Source organism: Xyrauchen texanus, chromosome 16 (assembly GCF_025860055.1).
Source record: "Xyrauchen texanus isolate HMW12.3.18 chromosome 16, RBS_HiC_50CHRs, whole genome shotgun sequence".
In the NCBI taxonomy this organism is placed as follows: Eukaryota; Metazoa; Chordata; class Actinopteri; order Cypriniformes; family Catostomidae; genus Xyrauchen; species Xyrauchen texanus.
Genome location: NC_068291.1, coordinates 30,956,322 through 30,976,434, shown reverse-complemented (window position 1 = coordinate 30,976,434; position 20,113 = coordinate 30,956,322). Strand labels below are relative to the sequence as shown.

The 20,113-nt window shown below is 48.6% G+C and overlaps 1 pseudogene; it reads right to left on the bottom strand.

Annotated features, from left to right (window-relative positions):
- Positions 1-285: 285 nt before the first annotated feature.
- The window catches only part of LOC127656764 (28S ribosomal protein S5, mitochondrial-like), a 68,766-nt pseudogene continuing 48,938 nt past the window's right edge, over positions 286-20,113 (bottom strand).

Below are 20,113 nucleotides of genomic sequence, written 5' to 3'. Positions count from 1 at the left end.
ATGCCATGTATAGGTAAGTGCGATGAAAGTCTGATGAACTGAAACTGTACTGAAATGTAAATCATATCTTCACACATTCACTTCAATGTTACTTCTGCCAAAGGGATAGCAACATTTAAACACTCATTTATGGCATTATGTAGCACTTCTGTACCTTTAATTGGTAAGAATCACCTTCCCCCACAACTCTAAACCCTTTTCCAGCAAATGGTAGTCAGATCTGTTCTAAGAAGTTGGCCTGCAGTGTGGTTTGTCTGAACGTAATTATTCAGAGTTTAGTTCAGATCACCAGATGGTCCGTTTGACTCCTGCCTACACTGATCTCTAAAAGCCCTGGGCTGCCCTCACTTCAGCCCAGTGTAGACGTGTATTTTTGCACCTCATCTTTAACCTCAGGCACCTTACGGGCACCAAGCTGTTGTCGTGCAACCACGATTGGCAGAGGCCCCTGCTCGGCCTAAAACTCCACCACATTAAGCTGATTTTTATCAGCTAGTCTGATTTTCCAGGCTTGTAACTGACTCTTTCTCCCTGTCCCTGTACAGGAAGAAAGAGTCAGTTACAAGCCTGGAAAACACTGTGACAGACAGTTTGGAGGGTCCATAGTTTCCTGTGATAATGCATATTAAAGTCCATGAACTTTGTTGAACAATGGCTTATTCTGTAATGATAATTCTCTCTTCACAATGCCAGCTTCTCCTGGGAGCCAATCAGCAAGGACTTTTGAACTGACTATAAAATAATTGATATGGCCTGAACTCCTTCTGCCTGCTTGTTTATGGAAAACTGGTTGATATCTAACTATGCACAAATGCAGCAGGCTGACATCATTAAAGCAGTGTGAACAAGAGTGTCTTGCTCTCCGGAGACAGGACTGTGGGAAAATAAACTGAGTATGTATTTCACTTTCAAAAATCTTTTCATTTCTAGTGAAACAATTGATCTTTTGTCGTTTTAAGACAAAACAAACTTAAAATGACCACAAAATTACACAAAAGACCTTGTTGGAACATACTGAATTGCATCAAATAGGTGTCTGTGATTTCTTTAAGTAGGGCATGTTCCTGGATCAACATCCTTGACATTCCTATCAACTATCAATCGGATATTAGGGTTAGGTATAGATTCAGGCTTAAGCCAAGCACATACTACATGACTGAAAAGTTTGCAACTGGTCTGTGTCTGAAACTCTCACAGCACGTGCCCATCACAGATGGTCTTGTAGTGTGCACACTCCTAAGACTCGCTCTGACTGGTCAGATGCTACGACAGATTTCAGTCTCGTTTGAAATCAGGCCGACCAGTTATTTACATTTACATTTATTCATTTGGCAGATGCTTTTATCCAAAGCGACTTACAAAAGAGGAAAACATTAGCGAATCATCTTAAGGAGACAGTGGTACAAAAAGTGCCCGATTACAAAGTTTCACTATCATCAGAATAGTATACAAAACAGATTTAAGTGCAACAAGAAACGTAAATATAATTTTGTTTTTATTTTTATTTTTTTAGTGACCGGTTAAGTGCTTTTGAAAAAGATTTTTAGCTGTTTTTTGAAGATAGAGAGTGAGTTAGTTTCCCGGATTGAGTTGGGAAGGTCATTCCACCACCATGGTATGATGAAACTGAAAGTCCGGGAAAGTGTTTTGGTGCCTCTTTGTTTTGGTACGACAAGGCGACATTCCTTAGCCGACCACAGGCTTCTGGTGGGAACGTAGCTCTGCATAAATGTTTTTAGGTATGCTGGAGCAGACCCAGTGACTGTTTTGTATGCCAGCATCAGGGCCTTGAATTTAGTACGTGCATGAACCAGCAGCCAGTGGAGAGAGACAAAGAGTGGTATAACATGTGCTCTCTTCATTAGGTTCATTAAAGACCAGACGTGCTGCTGCATTCTGGATCATTTGGAGATGTCTAATAGCACATGCAGGAAGGCCTGCAATGAGAGCGTTACAGTAGTGCAGTCTAGTTATGACAAGTGACTGAACGAGCAGTTGTGTGGCATGTACAGAAAGGAAGGGTCTTATCTTCCTGATATTGTAGAGTGTAAATCTACATGATCTTGCAGTCTTTGAAATGTGGTCTGTGAAATTTAGCTCATCATCAATGGTTACCCCTAGATTTCTGACCGTTTTGGAAGATGAAACAAGGTGATGTTGTGTTCAACAGCAGGGTTGGCTGGAAAGACAAGGAGTTCGGTCTTGACTGGGTTGAGTTGAAGGTGGTGTTCCTTCATCCAGGCTGAGATGTCTGCCAGACAGGCAGCGATTCGAGCAGTCACTGTGGTGTCGTTGGGCTGGAAAGACAAGTAGAGTTGCGTGTCATCAGCGTAGCAGTGGTAAGAGAAACCATGTGACTGGATGATGGGTCCCAGTGATGTTGTGTATATGGAGAAGAGAAGTGGCCCAAGCTCTGATCCCTGAGGTACCCCAGTAAGTAACTGATGTGGCTTGGATACCTCCCCTCTCCAGGCTACCTCAAAGGACCTTTCTGAGAGATAAGAGTTGAACCAGTCAAGCACAGTTCCAGTGATGCCCAGTTTAGAGAGGGTGGAGAGTAGGATCTGATGGTTGACTGTGTCAAAGGCAGCAGAAAGGTCCAGCAGAATCAGAACGGATGATCTGGATTCAGCTTTCGCCAGTCTCAGCGACTCGGTGACAGACAGCAGGGCAGTCTCAGTGGAGTGTCCACTTTTGAAGCCTGACTGATTGTCATCCAGCAGCTTGTTCTGTGAGAGATAGGCAGAGATCTGATTGAAAACTGCCCTTTCAAGTGTTTTTGCCATGAATGGGATAAGAGAGACTGGTCTGTAGTGTTCTATCTGTGTGGGGTTAAGTGCAGGTTTTTTCAGCAGTGGGGTTACTCGAGCCTGCTTAAATGTAGTGGGAAAAGTGCCTGCAAGAAGGGATGCGTTAATTATGTGTGTAAGTGCCGGTAGGATGGACGGAGTGATGGCCTGGAGAAGGTGTGATGGAATGGGGTCAAGGGAACAGGTTGTGGGGTGTTTGGAGAGGAGGAGTTTAGAGACTTCAGTGTCAGTTAAAGGAGAGAACATAGAGAAAGAAGTGTTGCAAACAGGAGCCAGGTGTTTGACAGGGTGTGGGTGCAGTGAATGTATTGCTGATGGCTGTAACCTTATTAGTAAAAAATGCTAACATGCTGCTGTCAGTGATGTGTCAGGTGGTGGAGGGGGAGGGCAGAGAAGTGTGTTGAATGTTCTAAACAAGCTACGAGTGTCTGTGGTGCTGTTGATCTTGGTCTGGTAATATGAAGTTTTTGCAGTTTTATCTGAAAAAGTTGCAAGCAGAAGCTGATATTTACCTAGATCAGCTGGATCTTTAGATTTCCGCCATCTCCTCTCAGCTGCCCTGAGATCAGTCCGATGTTCACGAAGGACGTCAGATAGCCAAGGGCTGGGTGGTGTAGTACGTGCTGTTATGTTGCATAACGAGTGAGGAATGAGCAAAAGCCAATAAAATAGTGAGAGCTCACTTGAGGCAAGCAATGCATTGGAAAGTTGGAGCAAACAAGTAATTAGAAACTGCTGCCCAAGCCATGCTACCTACTGTTGCCAATATTTTTGGCTCTGTTTACCTCCTTCTGTGCAAATAAGTGCCAGAAATACACCAAAACTATTACTTCAAGTTGTTTGTAGACATGTTATCATGAATAACAGGGTTCCCAACCTTTTTGACCAAAGAATTTCCACGACTTTTCAGTCGTTCCTGATATCACTCACAAATTGGACATAACTTTAGCTTGCAAGCATGTTCTACTCTAAACAAGCTCCAACCAAGAGCAATGTTAAGGTGATTAAATATTTTTAAAGCAGGGCATAACAAGAAAAATTATGACTTTCAAGATTTTTTTAAAGGGATAATTCACCCCAAAATAAAAATGATCTCATGCTTACTTTCCCACATGCCATCCCAGAAATGTATGTCTTTCTTTCTTCTGCAGAACACAAACAAAGATATTTAGAAGAATATCTCAGCTCTGTTGGTCCATAAAAAAACTAATAAAAATATAGTGGCAAGCAGCAATTACATGGCCAAGCACTAGCATGGCAACCACTGCACAACACTAAGTAACATATAGAGACAATCTCAACCCTGAGATTGTAGAATCTCGCAAAGGTATTGGGTGTTTGCCAGGCCAATGCTCTGCAGATGTCTGCTAGGGAGGTGCAATTGGCCAGTGCCCACGAGGATGCCACAATTCTCCTCAAGTGTGCTCGAACCTGCAAGGGGTCTGGGCATGGCCAGGGTCTGGAAGGCCAAGGAAATTGTGTCGATGACTCTGTGAGCTAACCTCAGATTGGAGACGGCATTCCCTTTCCACTGTCCACCAAAGCAGACAAGAGCAGCTCAGAACATCTAGAGCTCTGTATTTATTCAAATAAATACACAAAGCACGTTCCGGACACAGCAATTAAAAGGGGGGTCTCTGAAGTCCCGAGAGGACCACTGAGAGATCCGAGGAGGGGAACAGGCTTGGACGGGGAGGATTCAGCCTCCGGGTGCCTCTAAGGAACCTGATAATCAAGTTGTGCTTACCCAAAGACTTGCCATCCACTGTGTCGTGGTGGGCCGCGATAACGGCTACATACACCTTCAAGGTGTAGTGGGACAGCCTCCCCTCCAACTTCTCTTGCAGGAATGAAAGCACTGACCGAACTGCGCATCTCTGCGGGTCTTCAGATCAGGAAGAACACCAATTTGTGAACAAGTGGCTCTTTAGGGTGTAAAGCTGCCTGGTAGAGGGAGCTCTGGCTTGGTTGATTGTGTCTACGACCGCAGGCGTTAAGTCACACAGATCTTCCGCGTCCCATCCAGGGGCCAGACGTTGAGGTTCCAGAGGTCTGGGCGCAGATGCCAGAGGGTGCCCCGTCCCTGGGAAAGAAGGTCCTTCCTCAGTGGAATTTGCCAGGGCGGTAAATGTAATGGTAAATGGTCTGCACTTATATAGCACCTTTTTAATCTTAATGGTATTCAAAGCGCTTTACACTGTGACTCATTCACCCATTCACACACACACATTCATACACTAATGGCGGCATAGCTGCCATGCAAGGCACTAACCTGCCACTGGGAGAAACTTGGGGTTCAGAGTCTTGCCCAAGGACACTTCAGCATGTGGAGTTGTGTGGGCCAGGATCTGTCCGTCATGAGGGAGGTGCTGTCGCGAGGAGCGTGAGATCCAAGAACCAAGTCCGAGTGGGCCAGTAAAGAGCCACTAAGTTGACTTGTTCCTCGTCCTCCCTGACCTTGGACAGCACCAGTGAAAGAAGGCTCACTGGGGGAAAAGCGTACTTGCCTCTGTTAGGGAGTACCAGATCGGGCAGTGGGAACTGACTTGGGAGGCAAAGAGATCTACCTCAAAATCAGCTGGACCACCTGGGGGTGAAGCCTCCACTCTCTGCTGAGCAAGACCTGTCATGACAGCGCGTCCGCTGTCGTGTTGAGGTTGCCGAGTCACGGCTGACTCCAAAGTAGGAGTTGGTGGGCGAGTTGTGACATATGACGAGAGTGCGTGCCTCCATGGCGATTTATGTACGCTACCGTTGCGGTGTTGTCTGAACGGATCAAGACGTGCTTGCCCTGAATCAGTGGGAGAAACCTCCGCAGGGCAAGGAATACAGCCAGCAACTCTAGGCAGTTGATGTGCCAATGCAGCCAGGGCCATGTCCAGGAGCCAGCGGCTGCGTGCCCGTTGCACACAGTTTCCCAACCCAGTTGAGAGGCATCTGTGGTGACCACTACACATCTGGACACCTGCTGTAGGTCTGTCCAAGGTTTGAAAGTCTGACAGCAGGAAGGTGTGATTGACACAAGGTATGTGCTGCGGCGCCATGCCCATCTCGGGACTTGAGTCTGACGCCAGTGCTGAAGCGGTCTCATATGCATCAACCAGAGCGGCATGGCCAAGGATGCCATATGCCCCAGGAGCCTCTGGAACTGTTTTAGAGGAACTGCTGTGCCAGGCTCGAGGAGAGCGAGGCACTTAAGCACCGACTGCGTGCGTTCGTTCGTGAGGCGTGCTGTCAATGAGACCGAGTCTAACTCCATACCGAGAAAAGATATGTTCTGAACCGGGGCAGGCTTGCTCTTTTCCCAGTTGACCTGATGTCCTAGATGGCTGAGGTGCCCGAGCAGCTGGTCCCTGTGGGCGCACAGTGACCCTCGAGAGTGAGCTAGAATGAGCCGTCATCGAGGTAGTTGAGTATGCAATGCCTACTTTCCATAGTGGGGCAAGGGCTGCCTATACGACCTTTGTGAAGATGCAGGGGGACAGGGACAGGCCAAAGGGGAGGACCTTGTACTAAAATGCCTGGCCGTCAAACGCGAACAGTAGGAAGGGTCGATATCAAGGCAGAATGGAGATGTGGACGTACGTGCCCTTCACTTCTACCGCTGCAAACCAATCTAATGCCGAACTGAGGTTAGTATTTGTTTCTGCGTGAGAATTTTGAACGGGAGTTTGCGTAAAGCCCGGTTGAGAACTTGCAAGTCCAAGATTGGCCGCAACCCACCGCCTTTTTTGGGTATGATGAAACCCTTCTTCATCTCGGCTGGAGGGACAGGCTCTATCGCGTCCTTGAGTAGCAGAGATGTAATCTCTGTATGTAAAGAGATGGCATTTTCGCCATGCACGGAAGTAGAGCGAATACTGCTGAGATGAGGCAGGAGCCTGGCGAATTGAATCGCTTAGCCTAGTCAGATGGTCCTGGTCAACCAGCGTGATGGGTTGGACAGCGAAAGCCACACGTCCAGGCTCCATGCGAGGGGCACTAAGGGGACGATAGTTTTTGACGTAGCAGTGGGGCTTCGCAGCGGGGGGAAGCAGGTAATAACGCATCAGGAGGCAAAAGCGTGTCCCGAGGCTTGGGTGTGGAGAAAAGACTCAAAGCACTTACCTTGCTCTGCGCACCCGGCAGGGTGTGGGTTAGAGACTGAGGAGGAGGTCCTGTGAAGATGTCCTCGGAACTTGTCAGCGCTGGCCCGCCGGGGATGGGCAGTCGTGGGTCCTGAGGCGAAGTAACTGCGTCCAGGGAACCGGCACTGTGGTTTTTTGTGTATGGCGCGCACTGGCACGATGACCCAGAAAGTGAGGAAATCACTCTTTTATTAACAATGTGGGTACTGCAGCCCGAAGGGGGTACGGCAATGGTAACATCCCCACCGGGGGATGGAGTGGTCTTGATACCAGCTCCGATGTGCGATATCGCTTCCGTCTGCCTATTTATCACCGAAGACTGCTGGGCGAAGTCGTCGACGGTGTCGCTGAAGAGGCCATGCTATGAGACGGGGTCGTTGAGAAAGCGAGCCTTGTCAACGTCGCACATGTTCAGCCATAGGTGACGTTCCTGGACCACGAGGGTGGCCATCGCCTGCCCGAGTGCCTGTGCTGGTGTACCCAAGTGTAGTTTTTTAAGTGCCTTGGCTTGGTGGACTTGCAGGAGAGCCATAGCATGCAGCGTGGAGGAGGCCTGTCCATTGGCGCTGTAGGCTTTCGAAGTCAGTGACGACATCATCCTACAGGCCTTGGAGGGGAGTACCGGACGATCCCGCCAGGTGGCGGTGTTCTCAGGGCACAGATGGATCGCTACCGCCCTATCCACCTGGGGGACCCTTCATGTACCCATGGGCCGCCCCACTGTCAAGGGTAGTGAGAATGGATGAGCAAGGATGTCGGATCTGGATAGTAAAATGTGCCCTCCACGACCTTGTCAGCTCGTCATGCACTTCCGGGAATCATGCACACACAAGCTCACGGCGGCCCAGGAAAGCATAGCGGATATCCACGTGTCAGCCTCAGACTGGGCGAGCAGAGCTGAAGGTGGCAGCTCAGACGAGTCATCAGCACCAGACGCCGCTGTGACACTGAAGCACGCAGGATCCGAATGAGACAACGGACTGGCCGTGAGGCGAGCCGTTCTTGCGTCGGACCCAGACGTAAGCGAACGAGCGTGCTGGCGGGGTGGGTGGTTTGTGGGTATTTACCTGGCAAAACCGAGCCTGTTTCTCTCCGAGAAAGCCACGATCCCAACGTCGCCATGGCTATGTTCTAGCAATGAGAACATAAACCATTCATAAATGCTGCCTCCGTGTGATCACAGCCCAGACAAGTGAGGTAGCGCTTATGACCATCAGGAGCGGAGAGAAAACAGCTGCATCCAGGAACTACACAGAGGCGGAAAGACATCTATAAAAAGACTTTAAAAATGCGTGCTGTTTATTGCTCTTTTGTGAATGAAAATACTTATCTTTTAGAGGTTTACACTCTTTTACAGAAGCGCTGTCAAAGCACCCAGGGGCGTGGACTGCACAGCATGCAGAGAGGGAGAAAGCCACTGTTAATGGCCATAGATCCAACAGCAGTGCTATGATAGAGGTGAGTTGAACAGTAGTGAGACTCAGCTTGTTCCCACACAACCACTCGGCTCCAAAGAAACAATCTGACTGACAGACGCACGCCCGCTTCCCTTTACACCCGTATGTCCGGGGTCGGGACATGCAAATTCTGTATGCCAATTTCTCATTGGTCTTTTCTCAAGTGTAGAGGTACGTGAGGCTCTCAAGAAAGACCCCTTGTGTCACCACATTCGACACAACATTGAGTGAGTGACAGAAGGGGAACATGATCCTGCCTAGAGACTGCAATGGCAAGATGTACAGTAAAAATATTTTTTTTGTATCTATTATCACCTAAAATCTATCGGATTGCTTCAAAACACATGGATTAAACCACTGGAGTCTTTTGAATTACTTTTATTCTGTCTTTGTGTTTTTTGGAGCTTTAAAGTTTTAAAAGCATTCACTTCCATTGTATGGACCTACAGAGCTGAGACATTATTCTAAAAATCTTTGTATTCTGCAGAAGGAAGTCATACACAACTGGGATGGCATGAGGGTAAGCAAATTATGCCAAAAAAAAAGTAAAGTTGGGTAAAATATTCCTTTAATTTCCATGACTTTTCCAAGCCTGGATTTTCCCATGTTTTCCATGACCGTAGGAACCCTGGAATAAACTCTAGCGCTGCCCGTGCGCGAGTTTGTGTGAGAGCGTATTTCAGCATCATGCCTTCTAAAATGGAGGAATGGTCTTGAACTTGACAACATTCAGTCTTCTATTGTACACTAGGCTTTAGGTTATCTTATCAACCTATTATTTAATTGGCTTGGCAAGCACATGGGGATAGCGTTTGGAATAGGATTAGGACTGTTTGTTCGAGAGGAATGTTTTTCCAGGACCAACAAAAGATGTTGATTTAGGAACACATCCTCCTTGCATTGTCAATGCATGTAATAGACCAGTAATATATATAAATGTGGAGAAGATGATTGGCTAAGCTACCTTTTTAATCTCTCACCTGACTGGCCAGGCCACGAAAGAGAGCCCTGGTGATGTTGAGCAGGTTGACTGAACCCTCCACTTTTGCACGCATATCTTCGATTCCAATCAGTTTGCAGAGAGTAATCACTGGCCTATGACAATGCAAGCCATAACCTGAGAGAGAGTGGAGAAAACAATATTAAATTAGAGGGAGGTGATGGAAAGTGTAAAGAGAGAAATGAGGTAGAAGAGATGGATAGAAAGATAAAATATACATTGTAAGTGTGATCCCATGGTGTGATAAAGAACAGCATTAAACACACATTACATTACAGCATAAGACTAAAGATGGGGTAGATGGTAGAATCTCTGGGTAAAGATATAAACAGGCTCTGGTACTTTATGTTCCCAGGGTTCCAGATCCAGTCATAGCAACTCTTGCCAGGTTTCATTACTCCGGTGTCAGAGGTGAGATGTGGGCACAGGCAGCTCATGCTCGAGGTGTGAGAGAAGTGTTTGGACACGCTTCCTTTGGGACAGCAGTGTGACGTAGCTGGCTGCCATGAAAACAAACAAGACTCAGTGGATTTGAGTTAGAGTCACAGACTGTGTGAAGCAGAGATGGACTCAGAAGCTGGCCTGTTGCCACCATCTTGATCTCAAATCCAAACATAATTTGAACTGTGATGTCTGGATTAGGCCCAGTAGGGCTCAGACCAGGTGTGGAGGAGAATTTGCTTGGCGAGCACTAGCACTGGATGGTAGGAAGATGTATATTGGCCAAACATTTTGAAAAACTCCAGAGCCGTGGTGCAGTGGTTGTGCCCATGCTCGCAGCTTGTGTGTGGTCAGTCCAGTAACCTTTATTCTGTTTCTTCATTCTCAGAGTGGTCCTTTAGGTGGACTCGATGTCATGATATAATTTACAGGAAAATGAACAAGCAGCCATTAAAAAGAGAAGAGAGAGAATAAAAAGAGGACAAACTCAGTGTCATGTCAAACTCTCTCACTCTCAAGTTGTCTTTTTTGGGAGGCAAAACAGATATAAATCTTCACATAAAAGTAATATAAAACATCATTGCATTTTTCACTAAATCACATACAAAGGATCTTAAAAATACAAATATCAAGACATGAAAATTATATTATCTTTGTTATTATACAGTTAAAGAGTTACAGTTATTACAGTTATTATTCCATCAAACACAGATACACGTGAGATTGTCTGCAGGGAGATCACATGTTTTGTGTGTGAAATAATATGATAGTCAATGAGGCTTTTTTTAATTTATAAATATTTTTTTGCAAAACAAGTCACCAAAACATTATGACACATCTAAACTAAGCTGAGCAGACATCAGCATAATAAGGATGAGATGGAAAAAAAATTATGAAACAAAAATACAAACAAAAGTTAGGTAATTCCAAGGCTTTCTACTAAATTAAATAATTTCATGGCATTCATCTTTTTTTATATACATCTCAATGAACTGAAAAACAATTATACTTCGTTAAAAAATCTGGTTGGGTCTTCATACATTTAGTTTGTGTGTAAAAAATTTTAGCTAATATAAGTATACCATTTATAATATACTCTTTATCTTTGTTATCTATGATAATAGTACTTTATATGTTTATATTCTAGTACAGGCATCGCCATATAAGTCTTGATCCACTCATCCACACGTTATCTTCATAAAAGCCTGAACATTTGAACATGAAAAAAACATATATGTTCTGTTGTTTCAATGTCATTAGTACAGAAAGTCATTAGTTCAATGTCATTAGTACAGTATTTTCTTTGCTTTTGGTGTAATTTGATATTATGGTATAAAGTTCTAGAGTTAAGGTGTTTCTTATAAATTGATTGTTATTTTTTTTTTTCTAGAAATGTTTTCTCATTCACAATTAACAAGGGGACATACAAGTTTTCTGGTGAATACATAACGTTTGGTTACGTATGTAACCTCCGTTCCCCGAGGGAGGGAACGTCACATTGTGTCGGAGAAGCGACACTAGGGGTCTCTCTTGAGCGCCGATATTCACCTCTGACCTATTGAAAAGGGCCAATGAGAGTTGGCAGTCAGTATTTGCATACCCCGCCTCGCGATACGGGTATTTAAGCCGGGCAAACACGGAAGTTTAGTCAGGATTTTTCTGAGGAGCCGAAATGGTCCGGCCACAACAGTGGCTCGGTTCAGCGACATGGCGGAGGAAAGACACAACGTGTCGTTCCCTCCCTCGGGGAACGGAGGTTACATACGTAACCAAACGTTATGTATTCACCAGAAAACTTGTATGTCCCCTTGTTAATTGTGAATGAGAAAACATTTCTAGAAAAAAAAATAACAATCAATTGTTACATACGTAACCAAACGTTCCCCTTCTGTCGCTCTCTCCACGTTGTGTCGGAGAAGCGACACTAGGGGACCCATTCCAATCTTGCCATGTGCTGAACCGTGTACGTGAACTGCTGATACAGAGGCGGGCAGGGATTCATCCAGTGCCACGCATCGTCTGTACCCAGCTGCACGTACCCTTCCCCAATGCCCCATACGAACATCGGGATCCTTCTAGTTACCCTGAGAGGGGAACAAGGCGATGTTTGCCAACATGGGAATGGGCCAGCCTGGCTGGGCCTCTTTTCTCTCTATGTTTCTCGATAGAGCAATCACGGCCGGGCCCTTACACGCATATAGGGAAGGGGTCTTACCCAGACCCTGCGGAGACCACACCTGCCCTTTTTCTTGGGGAGGAAAAGTGGTAGACACGCCACACGGCCGCCTTAGGGCTCGTGTGGAAAGTATGGTGCGGTGGTAGATCCAGCCTCGAAAGGGGGAGTTGCTACAGCACGGCGACCGGGCAGCTGTAACTGCCTAAGGGAGACACGGGGTCCGCCGTAAGGGGACAGAACCGTGGAAATACACACAGGGGGAGTCCGAGCAGGAGGCCTTACCTGTGGAGCACCTATACCAGTACAGGGTAGCCATCAGGGTACCCGCAGTGGCTTGGGTCGGCGAGTTCCTCCGCTGAACCGCGGACCCGGAGGGCTGGGGAGGAATCGACCAGGGTCCCGACTTGGAGTGGGGCGCCCTGGGAAAAAAGGCGCAGTACTTAACCTTGACGTCAGGAAAAGGGCGCTGGGCGCAAGCGATCCACCCGGCCGGTCGGTCTACGTGTTACCGAGTTCTACGGGCTCGGACCTGACAAAACACGAGACACAACGCAGAGGTTGTAAAACCTTGCAAAGGTGTTGGGTGTTGCCCAACCCACGGCTCTACAGATGTCTGCTAGGGAGGTGCCCTTGGCCAGTGCCCACGAGGACGCAACACCCCTTGTTGAGTGAGCTCGGACCCGCAAGGGTAGGGGCACGGCCTGGGTGTGATAAGCCAGTGTGATGGCGTCAACAACCCAGTGGGCGAGGCTCTGTTTGGAGATGGCATTCCCTTTCTGCCGTTCCCCCAAAGCAGACAAAGAGCTGCTCAGAGCGTCTGGTGCTCTGTGTGCGGTCCAGGTAAATGCGCAGGGCGCGCACTGGACATAGCAACGAAAGGGCTGGGTCTGCCTCCTCCCGGGGAAGCGCTTGCAGGTTCACTACCTGATCTCAGAATGGTGTGGTAGGAACCTTGGGCACATAGCCCGGTCGCGGTCTTAGGATCACAGACGTATCTGCCGGACCGAACTCCAGGCAAGTGTCGCTGACAGAGAACGCTTGCAGGTCCCCAACCCTCTTGATAGAGGCGAGCACGATCAGCAGGGCCATCTTAAGAGAGAGGGCCCTGAGTCCAATTGATTCAAGCGGCTCGAAGGAGGGTCTCTGGAGTCCTGCCAAGGCTACCGAGAGATGCCAGGAGGGAACTAGGCCTGGCCGGGAGGGATTCAACCTCCGGGCGCCTCTCAGGAACCTGAGGATCAGGTCGTGCTTACCCAAAGACTTGCTGTCTACAGGATCGTGGTGGGCGGCAATGGCGGCAACATACACCTTGAGGGTGGACGGGGACAGCCTCCTGTCCAGCCTCTCCTGTAGGAACAGGAGCACTGACCTAATCGCGCATCTCTGCGGGTCTTCAGTTCGGGAAGAACACCAATCTGCGAACAAGCGGCACTTTAGGGCGTAAAGGTGCCCGGTAGAGGGGGCTCTGGCTTGGTTAATTGTATTCACAACAGTCACCAGTAAGCCGGCTAGCTCTTCCGCATCCCGTCCAGGGACTAGACGTGGAGGTTCCAGAGGTCTGGGCGTGGGTGCCAGAGCGTGCCCTGTCCCTGAGAGAGGAGGTCCTTTCTCAGGGGAATTCGCCAGGGAGGAGCTGTCGCGAGAAGTCTGAGTTCCGAGAACCAAGTCCGAGTGGGCCAGTAGGGGGCCACTAACGTGACTTGCTCCTCGTCCTCCCTGACCTTGCACAGCACCGGTGCAAGAAGGCTCACTGGGGGAAATGCGTATTTGCGCAGCCCCGAGGGCCAGCTGTGTGCCAGCGCGTCTGTCCCAAGGGGAGCCTCTGTTAGGGCGTACCAGAGCGGGCAGTGGGAGGTTTCCTGGGAGGCAAACAGGTCTACCTGGGCCTTGCCAAACCGTTCCCAAATCAGCTGGACCGCCTGGGGGGTGAAGCCTCCACTCCCCGCCGGGCAGGCATTGTCGTGATAGCGCATCCGCTACGACGTTGAGCTTGCCGGGGATGTGAGTTGAGCTTGCAGCGAGTTGTGACATGTGGCGGGAGCGTACGCTGCCTTGGCGATTTATGTACGCCACCACCATGGTGCTGTCCGATCTCACGAGGACGTGTTTGTCCCGAACTAACGGGAGGAACTTCCTGAGGGCAAGAAGGACGGTCAGCAACTCCAGGCAGTTGATGTGCCAACGCAGCGGGGCCCCTTTCCAACGGCCCGCTGCTGCATGCCCGCTGCACACGGCACCCCACCCGGACCGGGAGGCGTCGGTTGTGACCAGAACGCATTGGGACACCTGCTGCAGGGGCACTCCTGCCCGTAAAAAGCAGAGGTCTGTCCAGGGTCGGAGTGTTTTGAGGCAGGCGGGGGTGATCCTTACCCGATGCGTGCCGTGGTGCCATGCTTGTCTCGGGACTCAAGTCTGGAGCCAGTGCTGGAGTGGTCTCATATGCATCAACCCCAGCGGCGCGACCGCCGCGGAGGACTCCATATGCCCCAGGAGCCTCTGGAAAAGTTTTAGAGGGACCACTGTGCCTGGCTTGAAGGAAGCGAGGCAATCCAGCACCGACTGAGCAAGCTCGCTCGTGAGACGTGCTGTCATTGAGACTGAGTCTAACTCCAACCCGAGAAAAGAGATGCTCTGAACCGGAGTGAGCTTGCTCTTTTCCCAGTTGACCTGAAGCCCCAAGCGGCTGAGGTGCCGGAGCACCTGGTTTCTGTGTGTGCATAGTAACTCTCGAGAGTGTGCTAGGATAAGCCAGTCGTCGAGGTAGTTGAGAATGCGGATGCCGGCTACTCGTAGCGGGGCAAGAGCTCTGCGACCTTCGTGAAGACGCGAGGGGACAGAGACAGGCCGAAGGGGAGGACTTTGTACTGAAACGCCTGGTCGTCGAACGCGAACCGTAAGAAGGGTCGGTGTCATGGCAGAATTGAGACGTGGAAGTACGCGTCCTTCAGGTCTACCGCTGCGAACCAATATAGATGCTGAACGCCAGCCAGAATATTTCTCTGCGTGAGCATTTTGAACGGGAGGTTTAACAAGGCCCGATTGAAAACTCGCAGGTCCAGGATTGGTCGTAAGCCACTGCCTTTCTTGGGTACAATGAAGTAAGGGCTGTAGAAACCCTTCCTCATTTTGGTTGGAGGGACGGGCTCTACCACGCCCTTGGCTAAGAAGGTCGCGATTTCCGTGTGCAGGTAACAGGCATGCTCGCCGTGTACTGCGGAAAAGCGGACGCCCCTGAAGGGGGGGCGGGAGCCGGGCAAACTTAATTGCGTAACCGAGTCGAATGGTCCGGTGCAGCCAGCATGAAGCGTTGGGAAGCGAAAACCATGCTTCCCAGCTCTGCGCTAGGGGCACCAAAGGGACGAGTATTTTGGACGTACCGGGCGGGCCTCGCAGCGGGCGGAACAGGTAATGCAGCGTCGGGCGGCCGTTCGCGGCCTGAGGCTGGGGTGCTGAGAATAGACTCAAAAGCACTTACCTTGCTCCGCGCACCCGGCAGGGGCGGGTTCGTGACTGAGCAGGAGGTCTGCTGGCGTCCTCTGGACTCGCCTGAACCGGCGGCCGGGGGCAGTCGTAGGCAGGCGGAAGGCGGATCGCCGCGTCCGTGTACCGGACTGTCGTAATCTGAAAGCAGATTGCCGTGAGAACGGCATTTGCGGTCCAGGTGACCCAGAGGCAAAGGAAATAGCTCTTTATTGAGAATGTGGGTACCACAGCCCCCGTCAGGGGGTGTGGCAAATGAAAAAACAAAGGATTCTCCTCCCGGCCCTCCACCGGGGGAAGGAGCGGTCTTACCACCTCCGGAGCTAACATCTTGGGCTCTGGGTCGGCTGTCTTAGGAACGCTTGGGAGCCTTCTGGGTCCTAGAGGGGGTTCGTGAGACAGGGGGCGTGCGCCGCCTGTGGGGTGCTCGACGCTGGGGCTGAGAGCTGGGCCCGGGTTGAGGCGGAGCAGGAGCTGGTTTCTTCGCAGGGGGACGCCCTCGGCGGGCAGACGGGGCAGGGCCCGTAGCGGCAGGTCTGCGGCGGGCATGATATGGGAGATGGCCTCCGTCTGCTTCTTCACCGCGGAGAACTGTTGGGCGAAGTCCTCGACGGTGTCGCCGAAAAGGCCAATCTGGGAGACAGGTGCGTCCAGGAAGCGGTTCTTGTCGGCTTCACGCATCTCGACCAGATTGAGCCAAAGATGGCGTTCCTGGACCACTAGGGTGGCCATCGTCTGTCCGAGTGCCTGCGCTGTGGCCTTCGTCACTCTCAGGCGAGGTCGGTCGCGGAGAGCAGTTCCTGCAGCACATCAGGATCAGGTCCACCCCCGTGCATGTTTCTGAGAGCTTTGGCCTGGTGGACTTGCAGGAGGGCCATCGCATGCAGGGCGGAGGGCAGCGCGTCCAGCCGCACTGTAGGCTCTCGCGTTGAGCGAGGATGTTGTCCTACAGGGCTTGGATGGGAGTACGGGGCGACCGCGCCAGGAGGTAGGGCTACCGGGGCATAGATGGTGCGCAACTGCCCTATCGACCTGGGGAATCGCCTCATATCCGTGGCGCCTCCGCCATCGAGGGTGGAGAGAGTGGAGCGGGTGGCACCTAGACGAGCGGAGAGCGGGCTCTCCACGTAGACGCCAGCTCATCATGCACCTCCGGAAAAACGGGACCGGGGATGCGAGGCCGCAAACGCGCGCTGCCCCCAGGAACCAATCATCCAACCGTGAAGGCTGTGGGGAGGACGGAGGGTTCCAATCCAACCCCACACTCACGGCGCCCGGAAAGCATGTCGGACATCTGAGCATCGGCCTCAGCCTGGGCCTGCTGGCCCGAGGCGGCAGTCCAGGGAGTCCTCGGCATCAGACACCGCACTCTCCGATGCAGCGGCGAGCTCATCTGCTTCGGACTCGGGAGGATAGACGGCCAGGCCGTGAGGCGAGCCGCTATCGCCGCGAGCTTGGACGGGGACCAGCGAGCGTGTCGGGGAACGGGAGGTTCGCGGGGGGCTACCCGGCGAAACCGCACCTGCTGCCGCCCCCAAATCGCCCCCAGCGCCAACCGCATCGTCCTCAATCCCGTGGGAAGAAGGAGCAATGCGGGGTGCGGATGGGGTGGCTTGCTTTCTATTGAAAGCAAGCTGCGACCGCAACGTGGTCATGGTCATGTTCTCGCAGTGAGAACATGAACCATCCACAAACGCCGCCTCAGTGTGATCACGGCCCAAACACACGAGACAGTGCCTGTGGCCGTCTGAAGTGGAGAGACTTCTACCGCATCCAGGAACGACACAGGGGCGGAAAGGCATCTTGAAAAAGACGCGTCCTTAAAAGGACGTTCAACGCCGCTGTGTTTGCTCTTTTAGAGAAATTTGCTCTTTTAAAGGAAATCACTCTTATAATACACAGTGTATGTGTGTGTCTGCGCTGTCAAAGCGCTCAGGGGCAACAATGCACGCCGTGCAAAGTACAGAGAAAGCCGCTGTTGTGCGCCATCAAATCCAACAGCAAGCAGATCGTCAGAGATACAGGAACGTTCAGGGTGTGTATTCTCGCAGCAGACTGCAAACAGACCATCGGCGCCGAAGAAATTTTCTGACTAAACTTCCGTATTTGCCCCGCTTAAATACCCGTATGCGGGGGCGGGTTATGCAAATACTGACTGCCAACTCTCATTGGCCCTTTTCAATAGGTCAGAGGTGAATATCGGCGCTCAAGAGAGACCCCTAGTGTCGCTTCTCCGACACAACGTGGAGAGAGCGACAGAAGGGGAACCATAGTTTTTGTTAGTTGAAGAAACTGAAGCGGAATGGCTTTAACTAGAGAACCGTATTGAAGATTAGATTTTGCACAAAAATAATCAAAAGAATACTGCCACTGACATCCATAAGATCAAAAAAGACATGTAGTCTGTCTTTATCAAACCACTCCTTGTAGAAAAAAAAAAGGTCCTCTTACTGTGCAATATACAGTATATCTGTTATTCCATAGAGGGGAGTTATGGGGAGTGAAATTATGTTTGTAAATCAATTTCAAATAGAGGTACCTGTTTAGTATATTAAGCTTAATATGCAGTTTATTTATATTGTAATCACATTTTAAGACAAATTCAATGCCACCAATTTTACTGAATATTAAGCAGGGGAATATATACCAAATTTTATTTTTATTTGGAATAAAGGAATTTGACAATTATAGTTTAAGAGTCCAATTCATGCAATCAAAGTATATTGCTTTAAATCCACAATCAACATAATCCTTAACAATACCTTCTATTACAATGTAATGTGTTTTATTTTTCCAATTGAAATTAAAATGTATTTGATTTTTTTTTATATATATTATGGGGAGAAACTGGAATGGAATATGCAGGATATATACATCGTGTTAAGGATTCAAATTGAGTTAAAATATTCATACCAAAAATAGACAGATATCTTTGTAACCACATATATAATTATGTTCTGCAAACTCCTCCTTTTGTAATATGTAGACCAAGCTATTTGACGGTAGTCTTAACTAGGATGTCACAAATACTCTGCAGCTGTGAAACATTAATTAATAAAAGTTCACACTTTCAACCCTGGAGCATTTGAAAAGACTTTGATGGCATTGATAGCTTTTGGAATTTGTTCTTCATTGCTTACAATGACTGTCGTACCATCAGCAAACTGGCTAATGATGATCTGCTCTTCTATTATATCCAATCCACCCAAATTGTCACAAATCTTATTTTTTTATCCCTTTTTCTCCCAATTTGAAATGCCCAATTCCCACTACTTAGCACTGTAGGTCCTTGTGGTGGTGCGGTTACTCACCTCAATCTGGGTGGTGGAGGACAAGTCTCAGTTACCTCCGCTTCTGAGATAGTCAATCTGCGCATCTTATCATGTGGCTCGTTGTGCATGACACTGCAAAGACTCCGCATATGGAGGCTCATGCTACTCTCCGCGATCCATGCAAAACTTACCATGTGCCCCATTGAGAGTGAGAACCACTAATCGCGACCACGAGGAGGTTACCCCATTTGACTCTACTCTTCCTAGCAACTGGGCCAAATTGGTTGCTTAGGGGACCTCGCTGGAGTCACACAGCACACCCTGGATTCGAACTTGTGACTACAGGGGAGGTAGTCAGCGTCAATACTCGCTGAGCTACCCAGACCCCAATTGCAATCACAATTCTTAATCAAAATGGCTAACATCTCTGCCGCCATTTTAAAAAGTTATGGGCTGAGAGGACAGCCATGTCTTATTCCTCTTTTCATGTCAAATCTACTTGATGTGCCAAAAGATAATGAAACTAAACTATTGATACCATCATATATCATCTTTACCACATTCCTGAAGTTTTCTCCAAATCCAAAGTTTCTCAAAGTCTCAGAAATAAAAGGTTGTTCGAGTATATCAAATGCTTTCTTGAAATCCAAAACTAAAATGAAACATTCATTTTCAATGAACTCATTATAATCCAAAATATCCAATACTAATCTAATGTTATTATGAACAACCCTTCCCTTCATAAATCCTGATTGAGTTTCACTAATGATTAGGGTTAATCCTTTTTTCAAACGTTTCAAAGACATGCACAACTAGTTTATAATCACTGTTTAATAATGTAACAGCCCTAAGATTATCAATTAATTTGGAATCTTCACCAAATTTAGAAATTAGGACAATAACACCTTGCTTCATGCTTTCCAGGAGTTTATAATTACCTAAGACTTCTTCAAAAGCATTATATAATACCTGTCGTATATCTTCCCAGAAATTATTGTAAAAGTTATCTGTGAGACTGTCCAGGCCTGGGGCTTTATCTAATGTTAATTTTAACGTAAATGTAATCTAATTAAGCTTTTAATTATTTATTCATTTATTTTGCATATTTTTTTTATTTATGTGTTAATTAATTTTTTATATTTATTTATTCCCACATATATTTATTTCCATATTTATATATTCCCATATATATTTATTTATACATGTATTTATTTGTACTTTTCTGTGTGCAACATGGAAATGAGGGAGGCGGTCCTTGCGGAGCTCCAGTGCATCACTGGTTGAGAGCTCAATAGTACTTATAAGCAGACAGACGTCCCACCTTAGCACCCTCTGACTCGCACAGATTTA